Genomic DNA, 24,815 nt, shown 5'->3' with positions numbered 1-24,815 from the left:
AATGAGAGAGAATCTAATAAGCATAAGGAATTTCAAAGCATAGCAATGTGGAATCTTGATTGTGTGGGCATAAACTCTAGATTTCAATAGTTCTTTATATAGCAGATTGCACCCCACTGGAGTAGTAGAACTGCTAGCACATCATCAAAAATAAGATGAACTTGTACAATGTGCCTGTAAAAGAGAAATTATGCATTTAGCATGTGTTATAAAAGTTATATTTTAAAAGAAAGAACTTTTTTGATCATTCATATGTGAAACTCTCTTTTCCTAGATGATTTCAAAAAAATGTGGGATGTTTAACTATTTTTAAAATGGCATACTGGGGCCCCTGGGTGGCTCGGTTGCTTAAGTGTCCGACTTCGGCTCAGGTCATGATCTCACAGTCCGTGAGTTCAAGCCCCGCGTCGGCTCTGTGCTGACAGCTCAGAGCCTGGAGCCTGTTTCAGATTCTGTGTCTCCCTCTCTCTCTGCCCCTCCCTGTTCATTCTCTGCCTCTCTCTGTCTCAAAAATAAATAAACGTTAAAAAAAATAAAATAAAATGGCATACTGGATAATTTGAACAACAATGGTGCTATTCCAATTAGCATGGCAGCACTTTTCAAAATGACTTATTTGTACCCATTATCTTGCACATCAAATGTCATTTTCTATCAAAACAAACACTATTAACATTTTTTCTAAATTGATTTCTATTAGAAATGAATTGAAAATAAAGTAAATTATGTCTTACCCATGACATTATGATTTACATCTTGTGTCAGTTGAATAATAATAAAATGAGATTTTTACCCCACATGTGTGTGATCTGTAAAAATTCCAGCATGGATGGGCCACCAATAAATATTTATTTCATTTGGTTTTAAAATACAATATTTTTAATTAATAATAACATCATAATTTTCAGAATAAACTTTGTATAAATAAATGTCATTTGATATGGCCTTCAAAGTACTGTATATATTAAAAGTTAGAAAAATATTTCTCACTTATACAATTCTTTTATGGTATTTCACAAATATTACTCAGTTGTATATACATTATTGTTACTTTCACAGCAGGTAATTTATCTGTAATCACAGCTTATCAATGCTAAGAGGATTTCTTTTAGTTCTTTTAACTAGTTCTATCATTTTAGTTTTGCTGATAACTAATTACTTCATTGGGTGTGTCCCAGTGGTCCTTTGAATGGATGCATGATTTTCAAATTTTAAAATTTATCTGTTTTCTTTGTTTCATTCTATATAAAACATGTCCTTTCTATATGTAATGCATGCTTTTCCTCTCATTCCCAGCACAAGTAAGGCTTTTGTTCTCATGCATCTTTATGCTAGATTTCTCTCTGACAGAATATTTGGATACACACTTGAGTTTTTAAGAGTTAGCAATTGTATAGTGATGTGTAAGTAACAATTTAATATAACCACCTATTTGGCATTTGATAATACATTGGAAGAAAAAGTTTATAATAAATAAGTCAGTGTATGCAAGAGGCTTGATCATATCAGTGATATATTTTGGAATAGTCAAAATTGTTCAGAAAATTTTTATCCAAAACATATAACACATGTATGTTAATACAAAAAATCTCAAACAGAACAATTTATAGTTTTCTTATGCTGGGACTGCACATTTCCCCAGATTAGTGAGTACTTCACAACACACTGTGTGGTAATCAGAGTAGTTGTAATAGCAGTGGTAGTTTCACAAAAATAAGTAGCTGTTACTTATACAATATTTACATGCTGCTAAATGTGCTATATGTTTTCCTTAAGTTATTGGACTTAATCCTAACATGGATTCCAAAAGGAGATATTATTTTGCTCATTTTGTAAGTGAAGAAACTACTGCTCAAAGAGATTAAGTAATTGGCCCAAAAGCTGAACAAACTGTGGTCTACTGCAGTTTGAAACCCTAGCGCACTATCCACTAAGTGAGGCTACCTCTCTGTCTTATCTGACATCACTGGCAAAAAACCCAATACATTTTAAAGTGATTGAATAAATATGAGGTTCTATATCTTACAATCAGTCTTTTTCAACAATGGGACAAGCTAATAAAAAATATTTAATTGAAAAATCATTCTACAAGGATAAAGATAAAATTTCTTCTATCGTTTTATGTATGCGTATGTACTACAAAACTGGTTAAAGCAGTTGAATTAACTTTTAATATTATAAGTAGCTATATTCCTCTTAAAATGTTTTAATATAAAAATACTTTTATTAGCTAAGAAAATTGATAGTTTAATCCTCATATGCTATCATTAATATTTTATTATGTGCTTCTAAGACCATGGAGTGCAAAGACCTCAAGTGTTTGAGAGAGCAGTTTCTATTTTAGATAGTAGGAGTTATCTCATTCTTGGCAAATGTAAAATAAAATATAAAAACACTTTGTTATATTAATACCACTTGAGAGTATTTTAATATAAAAAAAGAAAATTTAATTTTTTATCTCTGTCTAATCGTATTTCAAAATATTGGATTCTAGACTATGGATGCTTTCTTAGCTTAATTCTATATCTAATTAAACTAATCATAATGGAAAATGTAGGTCTACATTTAAAAATTGTTCTCAAATCCTAATTCATTTATAGTAATTCAGCACAAAACCAGCAGCATGAGAATGGAGAAACCATTATGAGATATTACCTGTCATATGCAATTCTGTGAATGTTTATTGAATAGTACTTGACCTAAAATGCAGCCAAGTATGTAAGATGAATTTCTAGCTCTGCATGAGGTGCTCTGGATAGCATTAACAATTGCTCACATTTATTCCATTAAATAAAGAAAGAAAGAAACAGTGAGAGAGATGGCATAAGCATGTAGCTTGAGGAATCACAATTCCTTTATCTATTTCTATTTAATAAACTACCCAAAAACTTAGTGACTCGAATCAACAACCATTTTACTTCATCTCATGAATTTTGGGGTCAACAATTTGGACAGGGCTCAGTTGGGAGATTCTTCTGTTTCATGTGACATTAACAGATGCCACTCGGTGATATTATGTAGAAGATGACTGATCTGGAGTGTACAAGATGGTTTCCCTCATGCTTTGGTTTCCCTCATACACATGCTTGATGTGTATGACTAGTCAGCTGGACTTAACAGGGAATGTCAACAAGAACACCTTCGTGTGGGCTTTCCATCAGTCAGGCTTCTTGCATGGTGTACCAAGGCTTCCAAAGAAAGTAATCCAAGAAGTCCAAGCAGAAGCTGCAAGAATTATTATGTGCTAGCCTTGGAAGTCCCAGAACATCATTCTGACTTCATTATTTTGTTCAAATAAGTCACTGATTCTAGTCCATATTCAACTTGACAGGAATTATAATCAATATTTCTGTTGGAAAATCATCAAAGAGTTTGTGGCTACCTTTCTTCTACCATCCACGGGGCATCACAAACCAGATTCTCCCCCACTGGTTTCTCTATCTCTTTTGATTTGCCTTAGCTATAGATTCAGGACACACTGAATAATTATTTAACAAAATATATTAAGTGTATTTAGAGGTCTTTTTAAAAATCTGTGAATAAACAGAGGCAAAGGAATAAGATTTGTTTTTTGTTTTTTTGTTTCTGAGCGTGCTGCAATAATGCTATTTGACGATCTGAATCACAGTTCCTAATCTATTAGAATATATATGGATGACCCACATTTGATTTTCAAGGCATCCAGTAAAAGTAGGGCTGCAATATAATGTCCAGGTAATTTACACTTACATTTTTTAAAAAAGTTGTCTGGTTTTATTCATCTTGCAGAGCCATGTAATAAAAACTAAAATTAACCAAGTAATTATTTTTAAACCAGAGAAAAGTTTTACATTCTATAGTTGTTTGTAATACTTCTTTAAAATGTGATATCAGATATTTTTTTAATTTTTTTTTAATGTTTATTTATTTTTGAGAGACAGAGAGACAGAGCATGAGCGGGGGGGGGGGGGGGCAGAGAGAGAGGGAGACACAGAATCGGAAGCAGGCTCCAGGCTCTGAGCTATCAGCACAGAGCCCACCCGGGGCTAGAACTCAAAAACCGCAAGATCACGACCTGAGCGGAAGCCGGAGGCTTAACCGACTGAGCCACCCAGGCGCCCCATAAAATGTGATATCAGATATTTTTGATGCAACTTACTTTAACTCTTTAAGGCTATTTGACTGCGTTTTTAATCCTCCTGATTTCTAAGAACAAACTAAATATGTATTGGTTCTTGGCAAAAAAAAAAAAAATCACTTATTAACCAACATGTTTTTTTTTAAACAGACTTACTTTAAATAATCAATAGGTAACAAAAACCATCAGCCACTTATATGCAAATATTAATATTTACTTTAACATTTTTGCCAATATGTCTTATAATTTAACATGCATATTAATTACCTGAAGATATTTTTTATTCTTCTGAAGATACTTGTGTAAATGCAGATGAAATTTCAGTACATCTGGGATGGAACCTAGCTTTCTGCATTTCTAACAAGCTGCCGGATGATGCTAATGCTCCTAGCATGTGAATCACACTTTGAATAGCAATGTTTTAAATGGTAAGATGATATTGAGACAAAACGATTTAGGAGATCATAACAGTTTGAGTTTGGATCATATAATGCATTCTGTTTAAAAAGGGGATAGTACTAGATTGTCTTTCTGGTGTGTACCAAAGTTGAGCTGGAGACTGAGTTCCTGCCATTCTTCACTCTTGTTAATCCCTTCTCATGCCTTGTAAATTTCACGAGACGCTAGCTACTAAGTGTACTATTTAATGTCACCTAGATTCTTCCCTTGTTCATACCTCCTCTCCTATAATCAGTTACTACTACTTCCAAGTAAGCTGCCTTTTCTACTTTTCTTTTTTATCATGAGCATTCTACTTCAAGTAACACATTTCTCTGAAACACCTTGTTCTCTTCCATTTCTCATTACTAGTTTTCTACAAAATGGTTTTAATTTACTAACTCCATTTTTCTCTCTCCCCTGTCTTTACCTGGAATCTGTTCCCCCCAAACCCCACTCCAGCCTATGTAATGAAATTACTCTCTTTGAAGATAGCTAATAATAAGCTCCAGCCATCAAAGATGAGAGTTTTCTTAGTCTGGTTGGCAGTTTTGGAACATATGATCTAGAAGAAGCTCACTGTGAAACTCGATGCTTCTTTGGGCCCATAATGCTGTATTTTGGTCAGCTTTCTCGATCTTGTCCTTCTCTTTACACACTCTTCTTTTGTTACCAACTCACTAAATACAGACATGACTGAAGTTCTCTTTTTAGATTACCTTATTTATACACTGTCTCCCAAAGTGAATTCATTCTTTTTGCTTTTTGTTTATTGAGGTATAATCGGCATGTAGCATTATATTAGTTTCTGGTGTTACAACATAATGATTTAATGTTTATAATGTTTTCTTGTGATGAGAACTTTTGAGCTCTACTTTCTTAGCAACTTTCAAATTTATAAAATCGTTATTATTAACAATAATAATCATGATTTACATCACAGCCCCGTGACTTATTTATTTTATAAATGGAAGTTCTGTACTTTTTGACCACCAATTCATTCTTAATTATGGTTCAACAATCTCTTCATTAAAGGACTACTACAATACCCCCCCCCCTTTTTTTTACCCTGTAGGAAAAGACTTAAGTTTTCAACTTACTTTTGATTACTTTGTGTATAAAAGAGAACCTATTTTATTGTCTTTTAAAACTTCATAATGAACTCTGAAATTATTTTAAAAGCACATTTATCCTTCTCATTTGAAAAGGAATTTTCAGGGTGATTTTAACCTTAATATACTATCACTCATGCCTAATTTATTTCTAAATCTTGCCCATTCTTCCTCTCCAAGCTCTCTCCCTTGTCACCTGTTCTCCATCACCACTTTTATCATCCAGAAGGCCAATGATTGGCTAAATGCAAATTGGAATCAAAGTCTTGGCAAATACCATATACAACAAGCTCTCTGATGTAATAATTTTTACTGTGGCATTTAAAACCAGATTCTTCTCTCTTTATTACAACTCAGCTCAGATTTCCCCACAGTATCTATATTGTTCACCTATATTTCCAATCTAGTTGGTCTCCATCTCCAGTTTCTTCTTCCCATCCACTCCATGAATTGTTAGGGTAATTTTTCTATAATGTAATTCTATTTTCACACTCATTACTTTTAGCTTTTGAAACAGATTCTCATTGTATATAAGGTATAACTACCATAATATTTTAGACGTTCTTTTTTACTCTATGTTTGGGGACTCATCTCTTAATTTCGTCATTGCCTATCTATGCTTTGAATATCCCAAACTCCTTAGGTGTTCTCAGAATGGGTGATACAAGACTTTCAATATCTGTATATGAGCTGTTGTAGATTTCTTAGGCCTCCAACCTATTCCACCTGGGAAATAATACTAATTTTTCAAATTTCAATTCAAAATGTTTAGAAAGCTTTTCTGACTTTTCCTGGGGTAGTTTATCTCTTTCCTCTGAATTCCCACAAGTATGCATTTTTATCTTGCTGTCAGTACCCAGTATTGCAAACTTTTGTCAACATCTTTATTTTATTTTTTTTTTAATTTTTTTTTTCAACGTTTTTTATTTATTTTTGGGACAGAGAGAGACAGAGCATGAACGGGGGAGGGGCAGAGAGAGAGAGGGAGACACAGAATCGGAAACAGGCTCCAGGCTCCGAGCCATCAGCCCAGAGCCTGACGCGGGGCTCGAACTCACGGACCGCGAGATCGTGACCTGGCTGAAGTCGGACGCTTAACCGACTGCGCCACCCAGGCGCCCTGTCAACATCTTTAACTCTCTGTTAGATTGTGAGTTATTTGATGGTAGACCATAACTTACTCATCTGTGCATTCCAACAGCTTTAGGGCACTGATTAAAATCTACTGGAAGTTTTAATGGGAGATGAAAATAGGAGATAACCTTTGAAACTTAGTGAAGGTCAGAAAATAAGATATTTTAACAATGATGGTAGTTTTATCATATATGCAATAAGTAATTATCATGTATTATATATACAATAAGAAATTACTGTTTATAGTTTTAATTCAATATGTATATTGAATTGAATTACTAAAATTTTGTGATCTCTCATTTGCTTTTTTATTGTCTCTTTAATGGTACCTATCACTTTTAACTTTACATTGTTGCTATTTGTGTAAACATCTCATTTTCTCTATAAATAAAATGTTTTGAGAGCAAGAATTAGGTTATACATACCATTCCAAAGTCCTTTACAGTGCTTTGTACATCTAAACTCTAGAAATAATAGGTAATAAATTACCATATTACAGAAAGACACAGCATTAGTATATAATGATATTTTTGTACATGGCTATTATTCATTATGCATGCACTTAAAATACTGAGTTCCTCACTTGAAAGTACATTGAAATCTCTGGGAAAATTTTAAAAAAAGGTTTCAAATAATAATTTAGAGAAATGTTAAAAATTCTTTCATTATAATGTGATTCCACTTACATCTAGGAGTTTAACATATTTCCCACAGCCAGTATTACAAAAATGATAATACATGCATAGTCAATTAGCCTCAATAAATATCAATCATGATAAATACATATATAGTTCAGTATCTTTTCCAATTTAAGTGTTATATTTATCCTAGTTTAAAATGTGGTATTAGAGTTAGGGAATTCACATTTTTAATGTCATTTTTCTTCTCTTCAAATGCACAAGTTTCTATAAAAATAACAAACATCAGCATACCAACACCTCCTTGAGGTAGTTAATAATTTTGAAGGATGTATAGATGTCAGATCTAAGTCCTTCTGCAGGGTTATCTCACAAGGAGTGGAAAAACATTGCAACCCCCGATTAAATGAGCAGCTGGTATAGTGACTCTGATTCGATCATGTTGATTTTCTAGACAGACTAATTGTTCTGATATATGGTTATCACCTGTACTTCATAGCTTCTTGCTTTTAGTTCTAATTAATGGATAATTCCCCCTCCTGAAACTTTAATTGTCCCTCTGATTTCAATAAATATAAGAAATGGGACTGTTAGCAACTAGAAGCCTTGCTGTTGTGACCTTTCCATGGCACTTAGTTGGCAAAAGAAAACTCAGATTTTTCCAAGTGAGCATTTTCCTAAATGAGGTATTTTAGGTTGCTGATATTGAGGAAAAGCACTTTAACAGAAGATTTTTTTTTAATTTCTATCTTAATTTAACTGTTAGTTAAACTATCATTAATCATATAATCCCCTATGTACTGAGGATGTGTCAGTCGAGACTCCAAGTGTACAGTTCAGTTATTCCTTTCCTAAGAAGGGAAAAAAAGTTCTAGATTAAGTGTGAATCAGCAAGATTTTAAAAATATTTTGTTGAAAATTAAATTAATTCAGAAATTAGTAATTAGAAACAAAATGAAGATAATTATTTGGAGCTTTATTATTAGCAAGTTCATAACAATATGTTACTGTACTGGAAAACAGGACTCCATAGAATCCATAAATGTAGAAGAAAAATGTTACACTTGGTTGTATTTCAGAGAAGCATGTTGACTAGAACGCAAATACCAGAACTACATATTACTCCTAGCATGATAACCACAGCCAAAATATCCAATTATAAGTTCTTTCTTAAAATGCAAACTGGATTTCTTTAACTGAAGGAATTATCTTGTGGCCCTTTTCTCATTAAAAATGACAAGTAGGAGGAGCTAAGAGAAAATTTCAAAGTAACAAAGTCAGGCTAAAAATAAACTTTTAAATAAAACACAGACACACATAGCAGTGAAGTTCCAAATTTTAATCACGTGCTTGATTATAACTTTTTTCAAAAATCCATAAAGCAAAGTAGTCAATAAATAGAATGAAGTTAGATTACAAGAAATGATTCATAATGTGAAGCTTGCCCACAAGTGGTTTTTCCTACTCTTTTGGCCTCATGGTTGTTCAAATTTCTCTTCCCAATTCATCACTCTTTAGTCTTCTTGAGAGCAAATATATGTATTTGGTTGGCATTAGCTCCACATTCCAGATATTTATCATCAAAATGATTAAAACACAGGATTTTTAAAGAAAATCCTGTATTTCACTTAATTTGCAATGATCTTTTGTGGTGGTACTTTGCTCATTTTACAGATGAGAGAAGAAAGGCAGAGAGAAGGGTAAGTTGTAGATGGTTAAGGAAACGGAGATCCAGACATGCAGTCTGTCACTCTACAACTGATAATTTGAGAGACTCAAACAGAAAAGGATAGAAACACTCATGCACTTTAGATTTATTTAACCACATGAGAGTTGAGTTGCACTTGACTAGCTTATATGTTCATTTACATTTAACATTTATTTTCAACTTTGCTGTTTTGTTTTTGTGTGCTAGAGTAAGAATGTATGTAGGTATGTACGTATGTATCTATTTCTATTTGCCAATCTACGTGTCTATCAATATTTATCTAGCAAACCATACACCCATCAATCTGTCAATATTCAGGATATAACATTGGGCTAACATAACATCAGTTTAAAAGATAGTATCCTAGCCGTAATTTTTAAGTACCTATCGGATAAAATGCCTCTGAAACATGGAAAGTTTAAAACCCATGTGCAAAACCTGGAGCAGCAATTTCTTTTTTTATATCACCATATAGGCTTCATAATTGTTCTTTCAGCTAAGTACATTAAATTTTAGGAAAATTTCCCTATGTTGTCCTCATTTTTTTTTAAATTCACTGAGGACCAGGGAATGCAAAGCCAGTGTCTGGCATTCAGAAACTATCACTTCCTGAAGACAGCCTTAGGCTGTTTACCCTTCAAGAAACCCTGGGAAACACACCTCCAGAAGATAAAGCTTTTCTATACAAGTTCCCACAAAGGGGTTCCACTTATCCTGTCATCTAAGCAGGTTATTTCTTCCATCTGGGTAAGGTTTATTTTAGTAAATCACACTTCCTCATTTTAGCAAGTTCTGTATTTTTGTAATATTTATGTAGACAAGGGTCTCAAGTTTTTAAACATAGCTTCTCTCTAATTCCTGGGAACTTGTATGTCTGATTATATTGTTAATGATGAGTGGGTGTGTGTTTATGTATTTGGCCCACCCTCTCTTTCTTTCCACTGGGTTCATTTATTATACATTTATTAATAACTATTTTTGAACACTGCACTATTAGGTGTTAAGATACAGAGATTAGTAATAGCCTGAACTCAGTTCATGATCTAGTATCAAAACAGAAGTTCTTGGGAGGCAGGGACCATATTTTATTTGTCATTCTATTCCTGTAGCACCAAATAAAAGCCCAGACATAGTGGAAGAAATCAGTGTGTCTTTGTTGATTAAGAAAAATTTCTCTCTCTCGCAAAAAAATATCTATCAAAGTTACATTTGTGTTCTCAGAACTGTGAAGTATGAGGACCTGGAAAAGTATCGTTCATTTCTTATAGTTGTGTATATGTTTGGTTCTTTAACTTCTATAAACATACCTTATGTACATATGTCTTATTATAAACATTTATCGATGAACTATGCATACAGTATAGTAAAATACCCAAATCTTAAATGTATAGATTGATGAATATTTACAGAGTCAGCATGCATTTCAAGATAACAAAATTTACAGCACCCCAGAAGCTTCTCAGTCGTGCTGCCTTATATTTGTTGCCCTACTCCAAAGGTCACCACCTCTGCTTGTACTTCTATCAGCATAGATTATTATTTATTCTAGATAGATATCTGTTCATAGGTAATATATATTCTAGATAGATAATACTCTGTCTATACATATATATAATTACATAATTAATATATAGATTATATAATTTTAGATAATATATCTAGTATAATCAATAGATTATTTAATAAACTTATATAAAATATTGTCTATTCCTTCACCATAGATCTAACTAAAAGAATCAGAATGACCCTTGAAAAATGTAAATCTAATGCATAAATATTTGGTGAATTGAGCTGTTGAAATGTTATGCAGAATACATAGTGGATGCACAAGTTCAAATGTAGAAATAAAAATAATTTATATACATATGCACATCTCAAAAGAAGACATGATAGATGATTAAGGTTAAAGTAAAATTGGTAGCATACAGTATTACAGTATCCAAAAGAAAACAAAGTTAAAAAGAACGAAATAGTAAAATACATTGTTTAAAAACAAAACAAAACGTAGTCATTTCAACAACGAAAACAAAAGAAAGAGGAAAAAATCAAAACAAGTGGAGTATCTAGCTTTTTAAATGCAAAACTTTGGACAAAGTTTTACTTAAAAATTAAGTAGTTTGCCTGAAAATTAATAATTTCATATACGTTTATCCTTTAAATTCCTCATGTTCTCCCAAAAACATTCTAAGAATTCCAAATTTTCAACAGCATTAAAAAAAAAGTCAGTGCTTTCAAAATGAGTTGGACTTTAGCTTGTAATTAAGAGGTAAATTTTTTTTGATCAACCAGATCATACAAATGTAAACCTGACCTACTGTTTTTGAGAAAGAAAAAAAGATGCTACTGACAGATGGCAATGAAGAATTGGATGGTTGTGCTCACTGAATTTTAAAAACTGTATACTTAGAAAATAGTATCAAACATTGTCCCAGAATTACCTATAAAAATTTTTGCTCTATTGTTCTGATATGCTTTACTAATATTTTCTTCCCTAGGCAAAAATGAAAAATTATTTAATTTAAAAGGCAATAATTTCAATCTGAAACTAAGCTAACTATCAGTAGGTATGCAACACACTTTTCCGTATCCCTTTAATTCAGTGAAGGAGTTTACATATTTTGATTTGGATATTATTAAGATCTTTTCATTTTTGTATATTTTGAAACATTACCAGGATGAAATTAAGTTCAAAATATATATTCAAAATAACAGAGGAGTTATACACTTAAAAGCATAAAAATCATGGAATGTGAAAATAATAGTTTTCCTGAGCTAAAATATACTTGTTCTCAATTTTAAATCCAGTGTCTTTTACTGAACTTGCATTTGGAAGGTAGCCTCTTGTTTTAAGTATGTATGCATGAATGCATGCATGTATATTTGTAGATTACATTTGCATTCCTCTAAAAAAGTGAGATTTAGAAACTACATATACTATAAACTATATGTATACCATATAAAAATAGTCACACATTTAAGAACTTCATGCACTTATGAACTGGAAACTTTTTATTTTCACGTTTTTGTTATAAGTTGGTAAGAACTATGATCAGCATATTTGAAAAACAAATGCAGATGGAATTATATACCTAAAGTTGTATTTTCATGTTTTCTTTAAAAATCCACTTGTAAAAATTAAAAGTAAATGGCTTTTACTGAACAATAATAGCTAACAGTCCTTAAGTGCTCACTATGTTCCAAAGACATATGCTTCAAGTTAGCAACTCAAGTAAGATATTAACACTATGAAGTATAGTCTGTTCTTATTTTAGAGAGGAAGAAACTGATATACAGAGTTTAAATAACATGTCCAGGATCAATAGCTAATAAATGACAGAGTAAAGACTGGGGTCTAAGTAGTGTGACTTCAAATTCTATGATCACAATCACTCCTTTTGTTCTGCTCTAAAGACTACAGCACTTCTCGAATGCCTGAAGTAGAAAAAATAACCCAAACCAGGAAAAAAACAAAACAAAACAGAAAGAAATCCACAAATGTCGGTCTAAAATTTCAATGCACATAAAAGTAATTTCTAGAACATTTATCTGCTGTTAAAATAGGTCTTAATGTACATTTACTGAGTGTTTCAATAACTTCCTGCCTACCTACTCTGCCTCATGCCAAACATTTTTACTCAATTGCCAGCTGAAAGATGAGCAACTAACCTGAGGTAAAAGGAAAATCTTTCTTTGAGTTAATTGAATGGCAAAGGAGAATCTAGCCAAGGCCACAGAGAACAAGGTATCTTTTAGGACTAAACTGATCTAGGAAGTTAGCATCTGATGTTCAAAATGCTTTCAGTCAAAAACTTTCTGAATGAAAATATGCCCCATAGTGATAGCATCTGGGGGCTGCAAAGTGATAACATCTCACATATTATAGTGCCGTTTGAGACTGCTTGGAGGCTGCATTTTGAATTATTCTTGCTATTTGAAAGAGTACTCAATTCCTTGCTTAATATAAAATGTTACGTGGTCTTTCACTGTTAACCCTGCATGTCTAATGTTAAATGTTCAAGATGTCCTCTTATTGAACAAGGGGTAAGTGGTCTCTTCAATTATGAGTAGAGAATCTTATCTTTTTTGATGGTAGGATTGTATGCAGTTCCTAGAGGTCTAAAATTACCCTTTAGGCTACAATTAAGGAGCTCTTACTGTCTTTTTCAGAGGATGTTTTTTTTATATTCAAGAACATTAATGTTCATCATATTTACTTCTGCCTGCATAGGTTGATGGAAGCATACAATTGCTATTAAAATTAGAGTGGCCATGGGGTGCATGCATGGCTCAGTAGGTTAAGTGTCAGACTCTTGATTTCAGTTCAGGTCATGATCTCAGCCATGAGATGGCCCTGCTTTGGGTTCTGTGCTGGGCATGGAGCCTGCTTAAGATTTGCTCTCTCTTTCCCTTTGCCCACATTCTGTGTTTTTTATTTTTCTGAGTGTTTCTCTTAAACTTATAGACCAAAGAACATGTAGAAGAACTGTATACAGGTTTCATATGTCATTGTAAATATTTCCCTATCAGTGGAAATGTTTTCCATTGAAACTGTCATTAGCTCTCTATTTTTTCCAAAGGTAAACCAGAGCTGTTGTCTTTTACATGCATTGTTGCTTCTTGAATTACTCTGATAAAAAGGAAAATAACACACACCCTATTGCTTTGGTTTTTTGAGTTTTGGTTGTTTTTCCTGGATTGTTACCTGTCCTCAGTAGTCCATTTCACCAGGGTCTAGTATCTGTCTCCACATCTTACCCTGGTGCCAGAAACCATCACATTTACTTGACAGAGTTCTGTGTTGCCAACAGCTTGCTTATTTAGGCTTCCAAAAAAATCAATTTACTCCTAAATGCCTGTTAATTTTTCCTGCCCCCCTTCTATTGGGAAGCACTTACACTGCATGTTCAACTTCTTAATTAACAACAGCTCATTTAGCTTTTTGAATATGACTTTTATAATTTCAGTGACTAGCTAATTAGTGGTTCATATATTTCCACTAAATGGCAGGGAAGAGTTACTATTGTTAAAAGGGAATCCAGGATGTTATCTAGAAGAGCTTGCGATTCAGAACATAATTATTTCTTTCAAGTTTCTGGTCTTAAAAATGTGTGATTTTATATTCTATCCTTAATATATCTATGTTATTTGGCTATAAATGGTAGTAAGGCTATCGCTGATGACTGTCCATATCTTGCTCGTCAAAGTTCCTTCTAGTGGATATCCCCACCACCACCTGACAAGAGATCCAGTCCAATCTCTCCCCCAGGGTCATGAGGGCCTGGAGCTTTCAAGGGATTAAGCAAAATGTTGTGGAACTGATAGGCAGTATTTGTTCAAAACAGTCCCAAAGGTATATACTTACAGCAAAATTTCTAAAAAGATGTTAGGTGTTGGAGAGTGAAGTTTTTGCTGGAAGGAAGGCTAGATGGCTTCCATATAATGTGTTAGCTACTGAGCCTAGGCAGTGGACTTTCCCTTCCCCAAGCACTTCTGAGGTTCATTTATCAAGCTGGTTAACCTCCTTTCCTGCTTTCTTCTCTTGTCCCAGAGATCTGTAAGGTTCCCTTTCACCCCCATCCCTCAGACACTTGTATTGATCTTCTCCACCAAAAACAAAATGAAACAGCAACCATAAACCCTCTTAAATTCTTGCTTTTTAAGAAATAGACCTTGTAAATCTCTTAATCAGAGATCCTGAGTTATTAGCAGATGGCAGTTGATAGAAAATGTGAGAATTGTCAATATATAAAGGAAGTATCAGAGAAAGTCGTTAGAAAAGAAAAAAAAAGAGTGCACCCTTAGAAGTATGGGGAAAAGGATCCAATACAACTATAGGACCAGAGAAATGCAGGTCAGAAGAGCCTTGAAAGATCACCTAGTCCTATTCTGAACCTCTTAGAATTTTCCCTCAAGCCAGTACAGACTTAAAGAAGGATGGCATGCTAGCAACCTAGCTTATAAAACAATTTTTTTATTAATATCAGTGCCAGGTTTGTGTTAAACCATCACCTTGTTGTTATCCAGAGACTGGAGAGTTAGAGCCTCTGCAAATTATGAATTTGGCAGTTTAACGAGGTTGTCAAGCTCATCAATCGTTAGAGAAAGAGAATGGGTAATGACAAGGAAGAAAGTTCAAGGTGATGTCTTTGCTAAGCTCTGGAATGCTAATAACTGGGAATAGACATAAATACAGCATCCCCTATATAAACATAAATGATTTTACTGCATTATTACTTTCTTATTGTCAACAGCTTCTACATCCTAAATGGTGTTTCTCTTGCTGGTTTTTATGTGCCAATTATTTTCTGTTGTAAGTCAGCAACCAGCTAGGAAACCCGTCCTTTTGTGATCACCTTTTAATTAAAGCAAATGCTAAACTCAACATTCACTTTTCTATTATTAAAATGACTTGTTTGCTGTATAGGGATAACATGGAACAGATTAGTTTTCCTCAAGGATAAAGATACAAGAAGAGGGGAAGCAATCTCTCCCAGCCTCATATGGTGTTTGCTTCTTTTCAGATGTTCTGATTAAAAAAAAGATATCAAAGTGAAAAAAGGTCACATAGGGAGGCAGTGGGGGCCCACATGTGGTAGCATGCTGGGTTTAGACAATATTATTTTCAGTAGGATTATATGTTAAGATCATATCTTTATACATCACTTGTTTTGATACCACTCAAATATTGCATGGGGGCAGTATTTACCCAGGCTGTTAGGAAACCAGAGCATAGATTAGGAAAGCAAAACAAAAACAAAAACAAAAACAAAAAACTGAAGAGAACAATATTCATTTAGATGTTTTCATGTCTTAAGCTTTCTGATAATGTTTCAGTCTAATATAAGAATACAGAGTTGATGAAGCAAACAATCTGTTAATCAAGGAAGCAGGCCTCTATATTCCAGAATCACACTACAGAAAGAACATTACGTTTTAGTTTAGGAAATTTTAAAATTATAAGTGTTTTCATTACATTAATTTAAAAAATATATTCCAGGTTTGAGTAAATCAAAAGATCAGCTTTGATCAGTATTTACATTTTTAAAATATTTTTCTCTCCAACATATGTTTATTTTTAAATATCTATTATAAATTTGGAAAAAATAAATAAAAATAAAGTAAATATAAATATAAAATAATATAATTATATAATCTAATATTTAAAAGTTCTCTTTAAAATAATAAAAGTTCTCTTCAAATATTTTTTTCATAATTGTGAAGAGCTAGTGTCACACAGTATATTGTTTCTCATTTTGTTAAACTTTGTGAAATCAAAAATTTAGGATCAACTTCCCTAAGCCCAGAACAAAGCTGCCCTTCTGTTGTGACTCCTTTTGTTGAAATGATAGAAAAAGAGAAATAGAGGCCAAAGAGGGAGATTCCTGGATGGATACTGCACTCTGTGACTAGGGCTTTGAAATGCACCATCGAGAAGATGAACATCCAATCATATGTAAGAACAAGGCTACATAAAACTTTTGGATAATTTTGTCACTTCAACTGCAATGAAGTATTGAAAGAACAGTATCTTAGAGCCACCAATCTTAATAGATAACTGGAAAAACATAAGATTAATAAGAATGTTTCCATCGGAACATAGTGATATATAACTGCAAATTATTCAATTACCCACAGATACACACCCACAGTTGTTAGGTTCCAGATTTTGTGCCAGTCTTCATTTTTTTTTCCACACGCAAAACTTATGAAAGACATGATAGTGTTCCTATTTTATAAATGACAACACTGAGGCTCAAAATTAAGTAGTTACCTAAACAATGCAGCAGTTATGTAGGGAATACCAAAATCTAACGCAGCGCTTTTGGGCAACTATCCGGATTCTCTTTCGATGATGGCATGACCTAGGCCACAGTATCCTGTTTTATTTTTAATATCTATTAAGCTCTGGTTTGTTGATAATATAAATTTCATCCTTAAAGCATTTGAATGTTTTCAGCTTCCCCGTAATATTCCCAGTCATCCCAGAAATAGAATTACAATATTTGAGGTCTGGAAAAGAGCTTAGGGGTCAATTACTAGGGCATCTTAGTTTAGTTTTTTTTTTGTTTTTTTTTTTGTTTTTTTAAGTTTATTGAGAGAGGGAGAGAGAGAGAGAAAGAGAGAGAGAGAGAGAGAGAGAGAGAGAGAGAGAACACAGGTGAACTTGGTGAACTTGAGGGGGAGAGGGGCAGAGAGTGAGGGAGAGAGAGAATCCCAGGCAGGCTCCGTGCTGTCATTGCAAAGCCCGGACTTGGGGCTCAATCCCATGAACTGTGGGATCATGACCTGAGCTGAAATCAAGAGTCTGGGGCTTAATTGACTAAGCCACCCAGGGTCTCCTAGTTTCACTGTTATCTTTGCAGTCTTAATCTCCCACTTCCTCAAATGCAGCCAATAGAACTGACCACAGTAGCTGCTAGACAGGCCTGTAGGGCTGAAGAAATCCAAAGTCCAAGCAAGTAAATCAGAAGGTATCCATCCATCCATGAGATATCCTACATCCTTCCCTCCTACACTGTGTGGGACATTAAGAATGCAAGAAGCAAGAAAGGATCCCCCACCCCCACCCCGTTAACACTCACAGAAGTTAGATGGAAAAGAGATGTGCACCGCTTCAGCTCACCCATATGGAGAGGTGGATGGTCTGGGTGGTCTGGCCGTGGGTCAGCTCAAGCAGAGAAATGCTTTCACTAAACCAGGCTTTATTTTCTCTTCTTCTTAGCTAACCCCCACATAGTTAAGAAGGTGCATGCCTTCTTCCTCTTGATCCCAGAAGGGGATGTGGTGGAAGTAAATCAAGATGCTAAGGCTTCCAGCCTTCAAGTAATATGTTAGTAGTAAGTAATGACCAGTCACCTCTTCCTCATCACTCCCTCCAATAACTCACATCACCTTTGCCTTTACCCATTTAAATTTAATTTATTTAAGAGCATGAGCTTTATAGATGTAAGTTACTTGCTCCTGATTTATTTGCTTTGGTAAACTTCAGATAGTAATCGGGTTTAAAAATGACAAAAAAAAAAAAAAAAAAAAGAGACACATTTCATTTTAGCCAGATAATTTAGCTTTGAATGATGTTTACTGATTATTTAACACTATATTTTAATAACTTAATTTGCCATGTTGTGGTAGATGAAGTTTTAATAGGTTATAGGCTACCTTTATAGTAATTCCTACAGTGAATGACAGCTGTCAATCAGAGACTATCAACTTGTCAGATTAAAAATATTTAACCAATAGTAGGAAAATACTTAAGGTAAATTTGTTACAAAGATGAATAAAAGATGAAATAAAAATTTTTTAAGTAAATTTAGAAACTAAAGCCTCCTAAGAAAAACACTAGTATACATCTTGCGATAGAGTATTTTTTCTAATTATTATTGAAATGATCACTTTGGGGCTTAAATATAAGATTATTTCTCATTAATAGTAGCTCACTAAATGATTATAATAAATCAATTTGTGTTTTAAACTTTTTAATTTAGAAGTACTGGCAATAATTCTAGCAATTTGTGAAAATAAATTGCTATCCTCTAATTTCTGGGCTTGATGGACAAATGATAGCAAAATGAGCCTTTCTGTTTATCTTCTAATTTTCAAAGCAATATATTTAAATTAGATACTTTGGAGCCCAGTTTTGAAATATTCCAATCCTACAAATCAGAAAATTTATTTGTCCTTTTGCAGATTACAGAAGATAAAGGCTTTTTTTCATATTAAGTAGAAAAATAGTTGTGATGAAAAATTACCTTGACAGCATGGCTTGAAATAAAATATCTTTGTAAGATTGAGAAGCTATTATGAGTCATATAACTGTCAAATGTAAGTGAATCTTAGCAGTATTCATTGTTTCCCTGATATCCTATTTATCTTGGGAAAATTTGAAAGGAAAATATTATTTTAAAAATATTGTTCTCAACAGGAATGAACATAGATTATTTTATATTCAAAAGCAAGAAATGTATTCAGATAATCTTGTGACAGTTTTGCATATCTTATATCAGTTTTGTTATCTGAGTAAGCACTATTTCACTCCTGTGTGCTATTATTTATTCTGAAAATTATTGACTGATTCTGGATTTCAAGAAGGATTGGCAGGAATAAATATTCCCTACACCTTCATTTTGGTTTTAATCAAACCATCTTTGAGTCACAAGTAGAGTTGAATTGGCAAATCAGGCCCTCCTGAATTTGGTGATTTTCCTTGCCTCATTCATTCACTCATTCATTTTACTCATTCATTTATTCATTTTTATTATTTGTTTGTTTGTTTATTTATGGCTATCTGTCAATCTTTACAAGGTTGGAGAACTGAGGATACCCAACTGGTTTGACCTGTCCTGTTTTTGTTGTGTGCCTGCTTCATAAGAGTTCTCACAGTGGGAATTTGCTGTTGTCATCCTTTGATATCAAACATTTCTGTGTAAACTATTAGCCAAAGAGGACTGATCTGTTTTACCACAATTTTTGAGCCAGATTAATTTGAGATGGTGTATACTTCCATCAGGTGGCACATGATCTCTATTTTTATAGCTATGCTTTTTATACTTATGTTTTATAGCTATAGCTATAGAAACTTTGTTTCTTCTAGAGGTAGTTTTTATTTACTGATTGTATATTTGGCATCTTTGCTTATCTTTTACCTTTTGTGTATTTATCTGTGTATTCCAAGATTCCTAGATCAGCAGTGTCTTCTTTTGTGTGTAGCAAAGCGTTTGTGTTTAGGTGTGTGTGTTGGAGTGAGGAGGGAATAAAAAGATGGGAGAACAGAGAGAAAGGTTGAGCCACGTTTGTGTTACCTTTTGATTTTTTAAAAATCAATCGTTTCCCCTTTGGGTTCTTTTCTCCTCCATCACTTAATTGCTGAAAGGCATCTCTCCCTTTTGCAACTTTGACTCCCTAGTGAGCTTTGAAGACTACCTCCTTAAGTTGCACATGTTTCCACATTCTTCCCCAGTGATGAACACTGCATGTTGTATGTAAGTAATGTTACTAAATCCTACACCTGAAACTAATAGTACACTATATGTTAGCTATGTGGAATTTACATAAAAACTTGGGGTGGGGGAAAGGACTCATGAGCTATCTTGAAGTGGTTAGTTTGAAAATATTTAGAGATTTTCTATTTGCTTTTCTTTCATAATTGACTTTGTCAGAGTGCAGTTGTCAAAAATCTATTAAAATTTTTAAATTTTTATTTATTTATTTTTGAGAGAGAGAGAGAGAGAGAGAGAGAGAGAGAGAGAATCCCAAGCAGGCTCTGTGCTGACAGAGCTCAAACTCATGAAAGCTGAAATCATGACCTCAGCCAAAATCAAGAGTTGGACGCTTAACCGACTGAACCACCCAGGCACGCTCTCTTAAATATTTTAGACTTGTTTTTCAGACTAGGGTGTGGTCAATTTTTATGAATGTTGAATGTGATTTTGACATGAGAATTCCTTCTCTAGTTTTGTACATAGGATTCTACATAGGCCATATGTTCCCAAATAAAACTTACGGTATTTTTCAAAACTTCTATAGCTTAACTATTTTTTATTATCTGCTTGACCAACTAATCATTGAGAAATGTGGCGTCATATTTTTCACTATTATGGTAAATTTGCAGTTCACTCCCCTCACTGCCCCCAACCACCAGTGATATAAAGCATGTTTTTCTTTTATAGACATCAAAGTATTTTTAATTGGTGCATATAAAACATATTTAGAATCATATCTTCTTAGTAAATTGAATCTTTTATCACAGTGATACTTTCTGTGTGGAAAGGTCATTTAATATCAAAGTTTATTTTGTCTAATATTAATGTAGTTAACAGCATTTTTAGGTATAATTGACTGGCTTATGTTTTTATATCCCTCAGTTTCAACCTTTTTCTGTGCTTATTTTGTCTAGGAGTTCATATTCAATTAATCTTTGTAAACAGGCTGAGTTATTGCTTTTTTTTCCTAGTAGGATTCTTCCCTCCAAAAATGATTTGGGCTTGTTTCTTCCAGGAGCCAGAGGGCACTACAGACATGGATCCCTTTGGTTCATTGAAGAATGTTGAGTTTAACTGGGGAGTCTTAGATGTCCCTTCATATACTTCTTAAACTGCCTTCCACATACTCCTAGTAATACTGATACTGAATTTTACCTTCAAAATAACTTTCCTTTTTGTGTTTGTTTACAATCACTACTCACAGCTCTAATTTCTTTTCATAATTATGGAAGTCTGTTCATTTCTATAGTATTGGCAGTTTTCTTAACATCATGTAAGCCCAGCAAAACAACAACATAATTATAGATAGATGATTGATTGATAGATAGATAGATAGATAGAAGATAGATAGCAATTCCTAATTGTTCCTTGTGGAAAGAATCCTCAGAGTTTTAGTATGCCATCATTCTCTTCAAAGTAGAAGTTCTGTTTGGTAATAGGTTCAAGCATGTCAATATTCATTAACTGTTTTTGAGTAATTTTTCTGAACTAAGCAACTTAATAGGCTGTAAGTGTATCTTGGTTAGAGAAACAGACATGGTATCTTCCCCCTCTCCTTGTGGCTTACAGTCCGATGGTGGAATAAAGAAAATCAGCACGAAAACAAATAAATAAATAAACAAACAAATAAATAAATAAATAAAGGTATATTAAGAGTATTTTATATGATTAAAGATTATGAACAGGACATTAAAATGTATGGTGAAACGATAATGGTAGATAGTTCTCTAGGATTAGATCTAAAATTTATACCTGTTTTTCAGTCTTGTGAAGTGGTTTTTGAGCCACTATTTTTAACAAACTTCAGTATTGAGAATTTGTACATAGCTTTATATTATCATTCCAATTTTTATATTGTTATTACCCTATACATGCCTCCCTTTCCCTTGATTAACAGGGATTTATTGTTTAGACTAAGTCTACAACCCATGTCAGCAAATACTTGAGGTTGAATGCTTGCATATATTTTACTATCTATATATGTGTCCTTAGTCTTTTTAGAATCTTTTTCCGTCTTCAGACATTGGAGTTATGCTGATTCAGATGGTATGTGTAGACTATACTTACTAGAGCTGCAGTCTTACATTGCTAAATCTTCTGTAGCCTCTATTTTCTCATCAGTGAAATTGGATGAAAAGTAACTTTCACTCAGGATTTCTATAAAGATTGAATTGAAGCCATAGATAGATGGATAGAGTTCAGACTGTAGTTTTAATTTCATTCTCTCTGTGAGGTAGCTATGTAAAATGGTTCTCATCATGAGCTCCAAGATTAACCTGGTTAGGAATCCCATCTCTGCCACTTATTAGCTGTGTGATATCAGGCAAGTTATTTAACTTCTCTATGATTCTATTTCTCATTTAAAATAAGAATAGTAATAGTGTATTCTTCATAGGATTGTTTTGAATGAATTATTCTTTAATAAAGTGCTTAAAATAGCAGGCACAAATAAAACAATATCTAAATGTAGATAATGCAATTATACCAATTCACCTATATGAGTATTTTTTTTAATTTACAACAAACAATTACTTTGCTCTTTGTAAATTATCCATCAATATTTTATAATATATTAAGAAATAGTCTTTAGATGATGGAATTTACTAATAATTATACTTATTTGGATTTGTTACAACTATACTCAGAAAGTTACATTGTAAGTATAATATGGAATCATGTAGTATGATACCTGTTTTCTTTACATATGAGACAATGTAAATTCCTTTTGCTTTATCCTATAGCTTTCTTAATAATTGAATCTCCACTCCCATAGTGATCTGTTCAATGTGATTCATTTTTCACAGCAGGTACACAGACTGTAAAGGTTGGCTCACCTTCCCAAATGTATCTCTGACAAGTCCTGATGGTTTAATGTACTGTGGCAATTTTTATTCTTCCCATCAAATCTCATAAAAACTCCCTAATCATAGTCTCCTTTGGTTTGGAGGTTTCATGCAGGCATATTTGTGATAACCGTGAGTCTCTTCTCTCAGCTACTCTGGTCTTGTTATTTTTCTTCCACATTAAACACACTTTTCATGGTGTCTTCTATTTATTTTTAGTTCAACAGAAATCACTCCTAATTCTTTGTCAAATATAACTCTAATTTACTGTCAGATGATTAAAATTTTTAGTCCCTTCTATGTGAATAAATGTTGAAAAAAATAAGCTAGAACAGAATTGAAAGGACCAATAGAATATTTATAAAGGGTGGTAATGAATTAATTAATAATATCACAGTTGATAATATCATTGGATTACAAGCATATCTTAATGGACAAATGGCTATAATCATCTATATATGTTCAGTATTTAAATGGTCAATAATGACTATAATATACATGATGTTCAGAATTCTTATCATAAAGGTTATTTCTGTTTTAATATTTTAAACATTTTTTTAATGTTTTATTTATTCTTGAGAGAGAGAGACAGCATGAGCATGAGAGGGACAGAGTGAGAGGGAGACACAGAATGTGAAGCAGGCTCCAGGCTCTGAGCTGTCAACACAGAGCCCAACGTGGGGCTTGAACCCATGGACCACGAGATCATGACCTGAGCCGAAGTCAGACGCTTAACTGACTGAGCCACCCAGGAACCCCTGTTTTAACATTTTAGATGGATGATTTTAAGTTATAAAAATGATATGAAAAAACACTAAAGCTAATTGAAATTGACCAAATTTCTATGAAAATTTAAGTTTTATTTCATAAACATAATAAAAACCTAGTTTGTAGAGTTTTAAATGCTCATTTAAAGTACTATTTATTTTCAGATAGTTTGATAAATGATATTTTAACAAGTTAAAAACTCTTAAGTTTTCAGTACTTCAAACACACTTTACAATTGCATTCTATTTTTAAAATTTGTTTAAAATGGCACCTTAAAATGTTCCTTCCTTTCTGGCACTCACATATGGTTTTAAGAACTCCACTCGATGCAGTACTTTGATCTTCTGGCTTCTGGCTCTTCCTTAGTGATAGAAAGTAGATTACTTATGCTTGGGCCAAAGCTAATTTCATACCAATCAGGGGCAGTACAACTGCACAAGTAGAATCCCTCTGTATTGTGTTCCTTGTCCACCTCAGAAACTGTGGAAGTTAAAATTACCTCTCATTGCCATTGTAGAAAACAGGGAAAGAGAACAAATCTGCTATTAATTTGCTACTTCACTATCATCTTGTACTAGAGCAGCACATCAGAAGTTAATTTAAAAGAAATACGTGTACCAAAATATCATTCAAAACTTAATGATTCAAAACTTAAGTTTAGGTTTGATCCCCAAAGAGATACTTCCTCCCCGAGTGAGTTCTTGGTGGATAGGAGATACAAAAGAAAGTGAAGGAAGGTTATGGGAACCATTATTGACGTTGGTGTCCTGAATTTGTAAAATCATATTAGTCTAAGAGGAAAATAAAATCAGTTGGCTGAACTAAGAGTGTAAAATAATAATAATATAATAGTAATAATAACAATAATAATAATAATAATAATAAAGTAAAAGGTACAGTTACCTTTAGAGTGTTAACAAGTCCAGGGGCAAGTTTACATTTAAAATGATTAGTGCAACTGAATTTCTCTTTATGCTGAATGAACAAATCTATTAAGAGCAAAGAAGATAAGAGTTAGTTTATAATTTCAGGAGGAAAAAAAAGCCAATCAAAACTTAATTGGATCCATTTAGAAGAA

Source organism: Panthera uncia, chromosome D4 (genome assembly GCF_023721935.1).
Source record: "Panthera uncia isolate 11264 chromosome D4, Puncia_PCG_1.0, whole genome shotgun sequence".
Taxonomy (NCBI): domain Eukaryota; kingdom Metazoa; phylum Chordata; class Mammalia; order Carnivora; family Felidae; genus Panthera; species Panthera uncia.
Note: the sequence above shows the minus strand (reverse complement) of the source record.